The 10,287-nt window shown below is 37.5% G+C and overlaps 1 non-coding gene across 1 annotated transcript; it reads left to right on the top strand.

Moving 5' to 3' along the window:
* Positions 1-9,208: 9,208 nt before the first annotated feature.
* LOC141422845 (U6 spliceosomal RNA) lies at positions 9,209-9,315 on the top strand. Its single transcript, XR_012447563.1, has one exon. It is a non-coding gene; the product is annotated as a U6 spliceosomal RNA (small nuclear RNA).
* The last annotated feature ends 972 nt before the right edge of the window (positions 9,316-10,287 follow it).

Below are 10,287 nucleotides of genomic sequence, written 5' to 3'. Positions count from 1 at the left end.
ATTTACATTACGAATTATATGACCAAATATCCATAACTACCAAGTTGGTATTGTATCTCATGGAGGAACTTGAAACCATACCATACCTGTACAATAGCATTTGGTGCCAACATGTAATGTTACATTACAGTGACTGGGGATCCCAAACAGTGGATGAAGGGATTCCAGCCCTATTTGAGAAACATGCAGTGATTCAGAGAAAGAACAGTCTGGGGAGAAGGCAAATGGCCTTGACATTGGTACCATGTTTGAATGTATCAACTCTCTTCCCCAACCCAGCACCAACAAGGCCCTGTACAGAAGATTCTCCTTCCTACAATGATTCTATATTACACTGAAGTAGGAAAATGAGAGACTGAATTAGAACTCATAGTCACGTGACCTTGCGAAGATACTTATTCTTTCTATACCTTAGCTTCATCCTTAGTATAATAAAGATTACAATCTCTGTCCCATCCACTACACAGGATTGTTAGAACCACCAACTTATATAATATTCTCTGAAATAACTGTGAAAACCTTTTAGCTCTCTATAAAATATCATTAGAAGTAGTATTCCTCATACATAAATAATGTTTTGGAAGCAGGCGCCTATAATCCTAGCTAATTGGGAGACTGAGATCAGGAGGATCATGGTTCGAGGCCAGCCTGGGCAAAAAGTTTATGAGTCCCATCTCAACCAATAGCTGAGTGCAGTGGTTTGCGCCTGTCATTCCAACTATGTGGGAGTCTGAGATTGGGAGGATCAAGGTTCCAGGCCAACCTTGGGGGTTGGGGAAAAATACATAAGACCTCAACAGAAAAAGTTGGGTGTGATGGTACATGCCTTGTCAGCCAGTTACAACAGGAAGCATAAAATAGAAGAATCATAGTCCAGGCTGGCCTGGGCAAAAAGCCAGAAACTCACTGTAAAATGACCAGAGTAAATAGAGCCAGAGGTATGGAAAAGTAGTAGAGCAATACCTGCATAGCAAGTATTAAGCCCTGAGTTCAAATCCTAATACAGCTAAAAAAAATGTTTGGACATGCTTAGCATGGATGAATCTCTGGGTTCAATACCCAGCACCCCCCCAAAAAAAATTTAAAAACATTTTTCAGTTTCTAGTATTTTTCCACCCTTATTTTTCTTTAGATAAACAGATGTTATCATTTTTTAAAATAGAAAAAAATGTTTTGAATTATAGGGACATGGAGGTGACTGTTGGTCACCTACTCAATATACGTTTTCTTCTTCCATTTAATAAAACCAAGATTTTATTTACAGAATTTCTGTAAAGATACAGAAATTTTTCCAAAGTACTCTCAACTATCTGTCAAAAGTGATAAAACTGGAAGGATTCATTCACATTAAAATGTGAATAGCTAATAGTCTTTACAGACAGTTGAATTTAATATAATTCCCCAATCAAAAGAATGAAGAGATGAAAAGAACTCACTCTTCATATACTATAACAAAAATTCAATAGTGTGTGAAAGTGATAAATGAACCCTGGGGGTGTGGCTCAAGTGGCAGAGCGCCTTCGTAGCAGCATGAGGCCCTGAGTTCAAACTTCAGCACTGACAAAGAAAATTCCTTTAATGTGACAAATGAAGGAATAACACATTATAAACCAACAAACCATAGAAACATTTAAAAAGACTCAGTTGATCCCTATAAGAAACTCTGGACCCTTTAGAGTTGTCCCCAATTGAGGAAAGGATGCTGGATTTTCATTCCCCTCATCTTTGGACTTCTCATGTTCAGAAGAGGGCTGCCCCTGAGTGAGGAAGCTGAGCAATGTCAATCTTCAATATCCCAGCACCTAGAAAAATGAAAGCTGTCTTTCTGGAAAAGAAAATGGTGCCGGTTGAGGGGAAAGATAGTCTTTAACCAATCTCAGTGGATCCCTTGGCCTCAAGCTGTTCCTAATTTCAGCCATGTTATAAGGCCTGAGACAGAATCTGGCAAAGCTAGCTGAGAATGAGGGAGGAAGGGAAAATATTCTAAGAACAAACCGAATTCAGTAATTCAATAAATTATTCTGCCACCTTCCAATAGCTACCTTTCTCACTCGGTATACAATCCCTAATTTGGCCTAACAATGTTCCTACTTTGGCTTAGAAAGTCTAGCCTGACTTGCTTTCCTATTGCCCTTCAGACCCTATGTCTTCTCATGCACCTCCTCACTTATTCCACTAAATTACGTTGGGCTCCTTCATGCTTCTTGAACTTGTCAAATTCCCATCTTCTTAGAAACTTGTGGTGGCCAGCCTCTAAAAGGATTCTCCAGTGATAATCACTTCATAGTATTCATGCCCTTGTATGATCCCATTCTACACTGAAAAGGGTTGACTTGTAAAACAACTGACTATTGCAGAGATGATGGTGTGTGACTTTGAAGGCTAGGTCATCAAAGGCATATATGAGGCCTCTTCCTTGTTCCTTATTGGGTTATCTGCTTTGGGGAAGCCAACCAGTTTTCATGTTATATGGATACATGGTAAGCCTATGGAAGAAGCCAGCAGGGGAGGAACTGAGGCCTCCGAACACCACGTGAGCAAACCATTTTGGAAGTGGTTCCCTAAGCCCCTGTCAAACCTTCAGAGATGAGAGCTCTGGCTGACATCCTGAGTACAATCCTTTAAGAGACCAGAGCTAGAGCTGCCTGTTAGGTCACTTTCACATTCTTGGCCCACAACAACTGTATGAGGTAACATATTTACTATTATTTAAAGCCAGTAAAATTTAGGGTAAATTGTTTTGCAGTAATAGGTAGTTAATATAGGCATAAAGATGCCTTCAGCTGGAATACGTTATCTCAAAATTCCTACATGAGTCCCACACTTCCTTTGGATACCTGCTCTAATGTCATCTTATAATAAGGCCTTCTCTGGCCACCTACATAAAAGAGTTCCTCTTCCCCATTTACCACTTCATGCTCAGCCTCCATTTGCTTGTTTTATTTTCCTTCATTGGCATTTATAACAGCCTGACATATTACGTATTTGTTTATTTGTTTACTATCATTATCCCCACACCTGAAAGCTCCCTGAGAATAAGGATTTGTTTTGTTCACTGCTGTATTTCCAAGTTCGGGTATGCAGTATGCAGTTGTATTTTTGTTGATGAGAGAGGAAAGGAAATTAAAAATTGGGTAAGGATCATGATGGAATCATAAAGTCATGCTGAGCGTATGAGACTCAACTTGGGCCTTGAATACAATAACAGATTGGTGTTGGAGTAGTGTATTCCAGCTCTGGTTAGGCAATTAAACCAAAGAAGGGATGTGGAATTAGAGCCTTTCAGGAGAAAAATGAAACAAATAGGAGGTTGAATTTGTGAAGGAAAACTATCAATGTCAAGCCAAACAGCCTAAAGACAGCTCTCAAAAGCACAAAACATGAAATATTATTCTAAAGAAATCACAAAACTAATTTCAGAAATCAAAGAGCTCAAGTTTTTTTTTATATCCTAGGCTTTCTTCATATGAAGCCAAAGGATTTCATGGAATTAATGTGTTCATCTCGTTATACATTTCTATTTGTGAGGCAGGCTAGGTTAGGGATAGTCTGGGACTGCTCCCTAGCTTGGCACAAGGGCTCCTCCTCCAGCCCACAGGTGAGAGGAGCCAGGTGATGATATATTGTCTCCCCACCTCCAAGTTCAAGGTCGTATTAAAAAAACGATCTACCAAGAGACCCTCTTCCCTTAATAAAGCTGTTCTACTGAACTCATCCCTGTGTTCTGCTTGGATTCTTCGATTTGGAACACAAGGACCAAGATCTTCTGAGAACATGATTGTCGATCACATTTGGAGTACAACTATTTAATAGACTACTACTGAAAGACTAAATTTTTTTTATTCATATGTACATACAATGTTTGGGTCATTTCTTCCCCCTACCCCCGCCCCCTCCCTTACCACTCCCCTTACCCACCTTAACCCCTCACTACCAGTCAGAAACTATTTTGCCTTTATCTCTGATTTTATTGAAGGGAGAGTATATGCAATAATAGGAAGGATCAAGGGTTTTTGCTAGTTGAGATAAGGATAGCTATACAGGGAGTTGACTCGCATTGATTTCCTGTGCATGTGTGTTACCTTCTAAGTTAATTTTCTTCAAACTAACCTTTTCTCTAGTTCCTGGTCCCCTTCTCTTATTGGTCTCTGTCGCTTTAAAGTATCTGCATTAGTTTCTCTGCGTTGAGGGCAACAAATGCTAGCTAGTTTTTTGGATGTCTTACCTATCCTCATACCTGCCTTGTGTGTTCTCACTTTATCATGTGATCAAAGTCCAATTCCCTTCTTGTGTTTGCCCTTGATCTAATGTCTGCATATGAGGGAGAACATACGATTTTTGGTCTTTTGGGCCAGGCTAACCTCATTCAGAATGGTGTTCTCCGATTCCATCCATTTACCTGCGAATAATAACATTTCATTCTTCTTCATGGCTGCATAAAATTCCATTGTGTATAAATACCACATTTTCTTAACCCATTCATTCATCAGTAGTGGGGCATCTTGGCTGTTTCCATAACTTGGCTATTGTGAATAGTGCTGCAATAAACATGGGTGTGCAGGTGCCTCTGAAGTAACCTGTGTCACATTCTTTTGGGTATATCTCCAAGAGTGGTATTGCTGGATCATATGATAGATCAATGTTTAGATTTTTAAGAAGCCTCCAAGTTTTTTTCCAGAGTGGTTGTACTAGTTTACATTCCCACCAGCAGTGTAAGAAGGTTCCTTTTTCCCCACATCCTCGCCAACACCTATTGTTAGTGGTGTTGCTAACGATGGCTATTCAAACAGGGGTGATGTGGAATCTTAGTGTGCTTTTAATTTGCATTTCCTTTATTGCTAGGCATGGTGAGCATTTTTTTATGTGTTTTTTGGCCATTTGAATTTCTTCTTTTGAGAAAGTTCTGTTTAGTTCACTTGCCCATTTCTTTATTGGTTCATTAATTTTGGGGGAATTTAGTTTTTTGAGTTCCCTATATATTCTGGTTATCAAGGACTAAAATTTTTAAACAAAAAAGATCATCCTGTTCCAGATAATGCTCAAAACAAGTCCAGAGGTTGTGCTATTAGGAATTCTGCTTGCCAGTTAAAACACAAGCTTTGTAGAAGAATTCAGCACGACTATAAAATCTGAGGAACGCCTCCACGGTTGTCCAATGACTGGCAAATTTAGATGCCTAAGTAGTATTCTAAGCATTGCAGCAGACAAACATACAGAACATTGTCAAACAAATCCATGTTCTGGGCATGATTAATTATTTCACCTAGACATTTAATATCTTTTCGTAATCATATACATAGTTTAGACCTGACAGTATGCTGAGCATGCTGTCTGTCCTCTAGTATGTACTCAAAAAATATTTATTGACAGGGGAAGAAAGGAAATTAAAATCAGCCAAGGATTCTTCACAGAATCATAAAGGCATGCTGAGCACATCATACTCAACTTGGTTCTTGAATACAATAACAGATTGGTATAGGAATGGTGTATTCCAGCTCAGGTAAGGGAATTAAACCAAAGAAGGGATGTAGAATTGGAGCCTTTCAGGAGAAGAACAAGGGGGTAAACAAATAGATGTGATTGATTATGAGGGAAAACCATCAATTTCAAGCCAAAGAGCTTCCCATAGGAGAAGTCTTCTTAATTACAAAATTGGTACCAAAAACTTACATTTGTAAATACATATGTGTAGAACCTTTATTTTTTAAGTGTACCTATGTGTATGTGTTTTATTTTTTAAAAAATTTACATTTGCAAATATGCATGTGTAGAGCCTTCCATTTTTAAGTGTATCTGTGTGTATATGTTGTATTTTTTTAATCCTTCCAAAAGACTGAAAGGAAATACAACAAAATATTACCATTATTTATATCTAGGTAGTGTGACTAAAGGTGATTTTAAAATTATGACATATTGTCTAAATTTTCTTCAATGAATATAACATTTTTTGCTATATGCATTTTGTATATATAAATTGGTATATAATTGAGGGGGGGAACCTATTCCTGTGGAATAGGCTTTCTCCCAGAATAAAAGCCAAAGATGCCAGGTCTCTGGTATGATTAGGGAAACATAAGAAGGAAGAAATTTACTGAGAAAATGAAGAAGAGGGAGGGTACACCAAGTAGAAACCACTCCATATTAAGTCAATTCCAAAGAGAACTGCAGAGGGCACTAACAGAATACTGAGCATTTTGAATTATAATTAAAAAACAAAAAATACATCCCCACAGGACTCCTGCAGTGATTCTGGTCTGACATCCACACCAGTTATCCCCACCCTGCTCCACTATTTCACAACATTGCAAAGTCCATGCTTATGACAAAACACAAAGGTCTTCATGGCAAATATATACTCCATGTTTTTAATAACTTCCTAACTCCTGCTTCTTTATTATCCATTCTCTATTTTCCCTCAAATTTATAATCACAATTCTTAAGTTATTTAAGACTTGAACTCTCCTAATCCTAGCTTCTTTCAAATTGGACATGTGATCTTGAGGAGTTCACTACACCTCTTGGGACTTTGTTTCCCTTACTCAGTGATGCAATTGGATCAAGGTCCCTTCCTACTCCAGTCTCCAAAGTTTGGAGATTCTGTGGTAATGAGTCACCATATAAAACAGGAAATTCACCCAAGGTCCTTCCTTCTGGAAAGGACCTTGAAAATACCCAAAGACCCCAGAAAAGGATCACGCTCCCTTTCTTGCTTCTTTCCTTAAACACTGAAGAACTTTGAATTTTATGATGTCTGTTTAGATCTTTTGTCTACTTTTTAATTGGGTTGTTTATTTTTCTTAAAAAAAATTTTTTTTAAGTACTGGGGTTTGAACTCAGGGCCTCACGCTTGCTAGGAAAGTGTGCTACTGGTAGGCAGATGAGCCACTCCATCGGCTCTGGGTTGTTCATTATTGAGTTGTGAGAGTTCCTTATGTATTCTAAATTCATATGCCTCATTTGATATAGGTTGTTTTTTTACTTTCTTTATGGAGTACTTTGAAGCACAAAAGTTTTGTGCTTTTATTAAGTCCAATTAGTCTATTTTTCTTTTGTTGCTTGTGGCTTAGGTTCTTATCTAAGTAACTAATGCATAATCAAATCTCATAAAAATTTATGTCTATCTTTTCTTCCAAGACTTTAATAGTTTTACCTCTTACATTGATGTCTCTAAGCATTTTGAGTTAATTTTTGTATATAGTATAAGGTAGGGGTTCAATTCCATTCCATTGCATTTAGATACGCCATTGTCCCAGAACTATTTATGGACAGGCACAGTATTTTTTATCTTTGGATTTCTGTTACTAAAGTATCTATTGGTCATAAGCTATAATTTCTCGTTGAATATCCTGAAATCATTTATAATTGTGGTTGTTTTGTTTTTCTCTCAAATTTCTAGAGTCATGAAACCGAGTGACTCTTTAAGAAATGAAATAGAATACAGAAATATCAGATGGCCCAACTGTAGTTAGAATAGACATTATGCTGAAGAAAGTTAATTTCAGTTTTATATGGGTGTGTGCTCACATATTCATGTATGAATGCATGTGTGGAATGAGTTGAGATACAGAGTGTAATTTCTTATATTTTACAGTTATAAACTTACAAATAAATTTGGAAAATATTAATCTGAAACAGTGTTTCTCTCAAAAAAGCTGAAAAATAAGTAAATAAAATGAACTAGCACAGACTGCTTTTTCTTTGCCTAGAAGTGTTTAGCTTTCCCTAAGAATGCCCTTGTTGGATAAACATGAAATTAGAGTTCCAAATATCAAGAGTCCCAGTGAACTCACCTTCCAAGTTCAGAGCAAACACTCTTGGGCCTCTGTCAGAGCAGGATTCTACTGGTTCTTGTCTTTAGCAATTTCTGGTGATAATGAACATAAAAAAATGCTGATTCCCAATTGGGGACATTGTCTTGCCTCTGGTTCCTGCTCACATGTAATTTGGATTCCAGATACACGGGCTGAATCACAGAGTTGACTTCTTTGACCCACTGGGTGAATCTTGTCACTCCTCTCCTCTGGGCACAACCTCCCAATAACAATAACCCTCCCCAAAGAAAAACAGCCCTTCAATTAGTCAATGAACAATGTGAAATTGTTTAAAGTAGATACATAGGTACATACATAACTATAAAAGGCCCACAGGAAGAATATTTAGGACAAAAAGAAAGTGTTATCATTTTAATTAACAAGTGACATTTGATAGAACATAAACCAAAATTGAAATAGTTACCAAGTCAGCAGTATCTATCACAAGCCTTAGCATTTTATTGAAGAAATATGCTAACTATAACCTATGGCATCAGGTTTAGACCATTTAAATGCACACGTCTTAGAACTGCATCAACTGAATCTATAAGAACCTTGAATAAGAACCAGTCAGAAATGAGGACAAAGCATGTGTCATCAAGTCCTTGGATAGGACTTTAATTAGAACATAGAATTCAGAGAGCAAAAGAGTTTTAGAGGTATTTAGGGACTCGCCCAAGGTTGCACATGTCACCTATTGAGGGCAAAGCTGAACACAGAGTCAGGCTCTCCAGACTCCTCCTCCAGAGCACCTTCTACCCACTGCTCTCCACTTCTTTCCTTAAATTCATCTAGAAACTACTTTAGCAAGGCCTCAATTATTCACTCATAATTCATTCACTGAAAATGAGTTGAATGTTTACTGTATGTCTGACAGTCTTCTATGAAAGTGCCTTTCAGAACTTCGCTTTTAGCAGAGGTGACAGAAAATGAATTATTAACGAAAAGTAATAAGGAAGATCTTGAAAGACTGTCTATAATGTAACAGGGATTTAGGTTTTTGGTTAATAGGAATTTATGATCATGGTTATGCCTTTATAGATAGAAAATGTAAATGGAGTGAAATATGAAAGTCCCAATTCCTGCTGGACCTGTCTTCCTCCATTCCAGGTGCTTAATTGCTCCCAAAGATTGGAAGACACTAAAAATATTTAGGCTCTTGTCTGCTCTGGGGCTACTCTGCCTCCTTGAATTAAAGAAGTTAGGGAGAGAAACTGCATCATAGAATATGGAATGCTTCTCATGAGCTGGAACCAAACTTCCCCTGTGATTAGATTTACTATGCTTTAAAACCCCAAATAGGAGAAAGGTTTGCAAACAAACAAATAAATACCTAATAACACCCCCCCACACACATACACACAACTACCCATTTTCATTTTACAGTTAATGATGTCATGCTCACTCTGACAGCACATAGACTAAAATGGGAATGATACAGAGAAGATTAGCATGGCCCCTGAGCAAGCATGACCCCTGAGCAAGCATGACATGCAAATTTGTAAAGAGAATTTAAAAAAAAAATGAATACTATCAACCACTCCTAAGAAGAGGTAAATACTACTTGGAGATACTGTTGTTTAAAAAAAATGGTCCATAGCATCCCTTAGGAAAATATAGAATAATTTCAATTGATGTGGGCAAGCTCCAACACCAAAGGAAACAAGCAAAGGAAAAAGGCAAAAGAGCTCCAGTTCCAATTCCAAGTAAGGGCAGAGGTGAGAGGTTTACTGCCTGCTCCATAACTACCTCGTGGAGGACAGGTGAGTGACCCAGGAACCAAGAAGCAGGTCAAACTTAATAGTGGAAGATCAGGATCCTAGAGGCAAAGACTTGCCTTCTTCCTATGGAACTAAAGTCACTGACGTTAGCAGGGCAAATACTTTATTCAGAATTGGTTAACAGCAATTTTAGAATTTATTGAGAAACAAATCTTTTTTCAGCTCTAAATCCAAAGATAATCCCTTAGATACAAGTTCTTAAATTTGCTAAGCATAAGATTTTTACTTATAAAACAGAAGTAATATTAATAATACCTGCCTCATAGGTATAGCACACATAATTTAATATGTAGCTCCTTAATATGGTTCCTGGCACAGGAATCAGTAACGTGCACCTTTTTTAGTTGCATCAGTAGCAAAAATAAAACAGATTTCCCATGGGGGAGTTGGATCATTCAAACTTCTTGAGAACCACTCTGGGTAGAGCTTCTGAAAACCTCACAAAACCCAAACATGCATCATTACAGACAGATTTCTCCCTTAAGAATAACTGTAATGTAAGAAATAACAGTTTCTATGTACATAAACGTAGGCCCTGGAAGTGCCTTTCTGACATCAAACTTTTTGTTTAAAACAGAAGAAACAAATTTTGGTGGGGGGAGTTTACGCTATTTCAACTTGTGTATATAAAGGAAGATTTTAATAATACTTAATCTCTCACTGTTTAAATTTGCTAATTCAAATTAGTGTGAAAT

Source organism: Castor canadensis, chromosome 4 (genome assembly GCF_047511655.1).
Source record: "Castor canadensis chromosome 4, mCasCan1.hap1v2, whole genome shotgun sequence".
NCBI lineage: Eukaryota > Metazoa > Chordata > Mammalia > Rodentia > Castoridae > Castor > Castor canadensis.
This window is presented reverse-complemented; position numbering and strand designations above follow the sequence as displayed.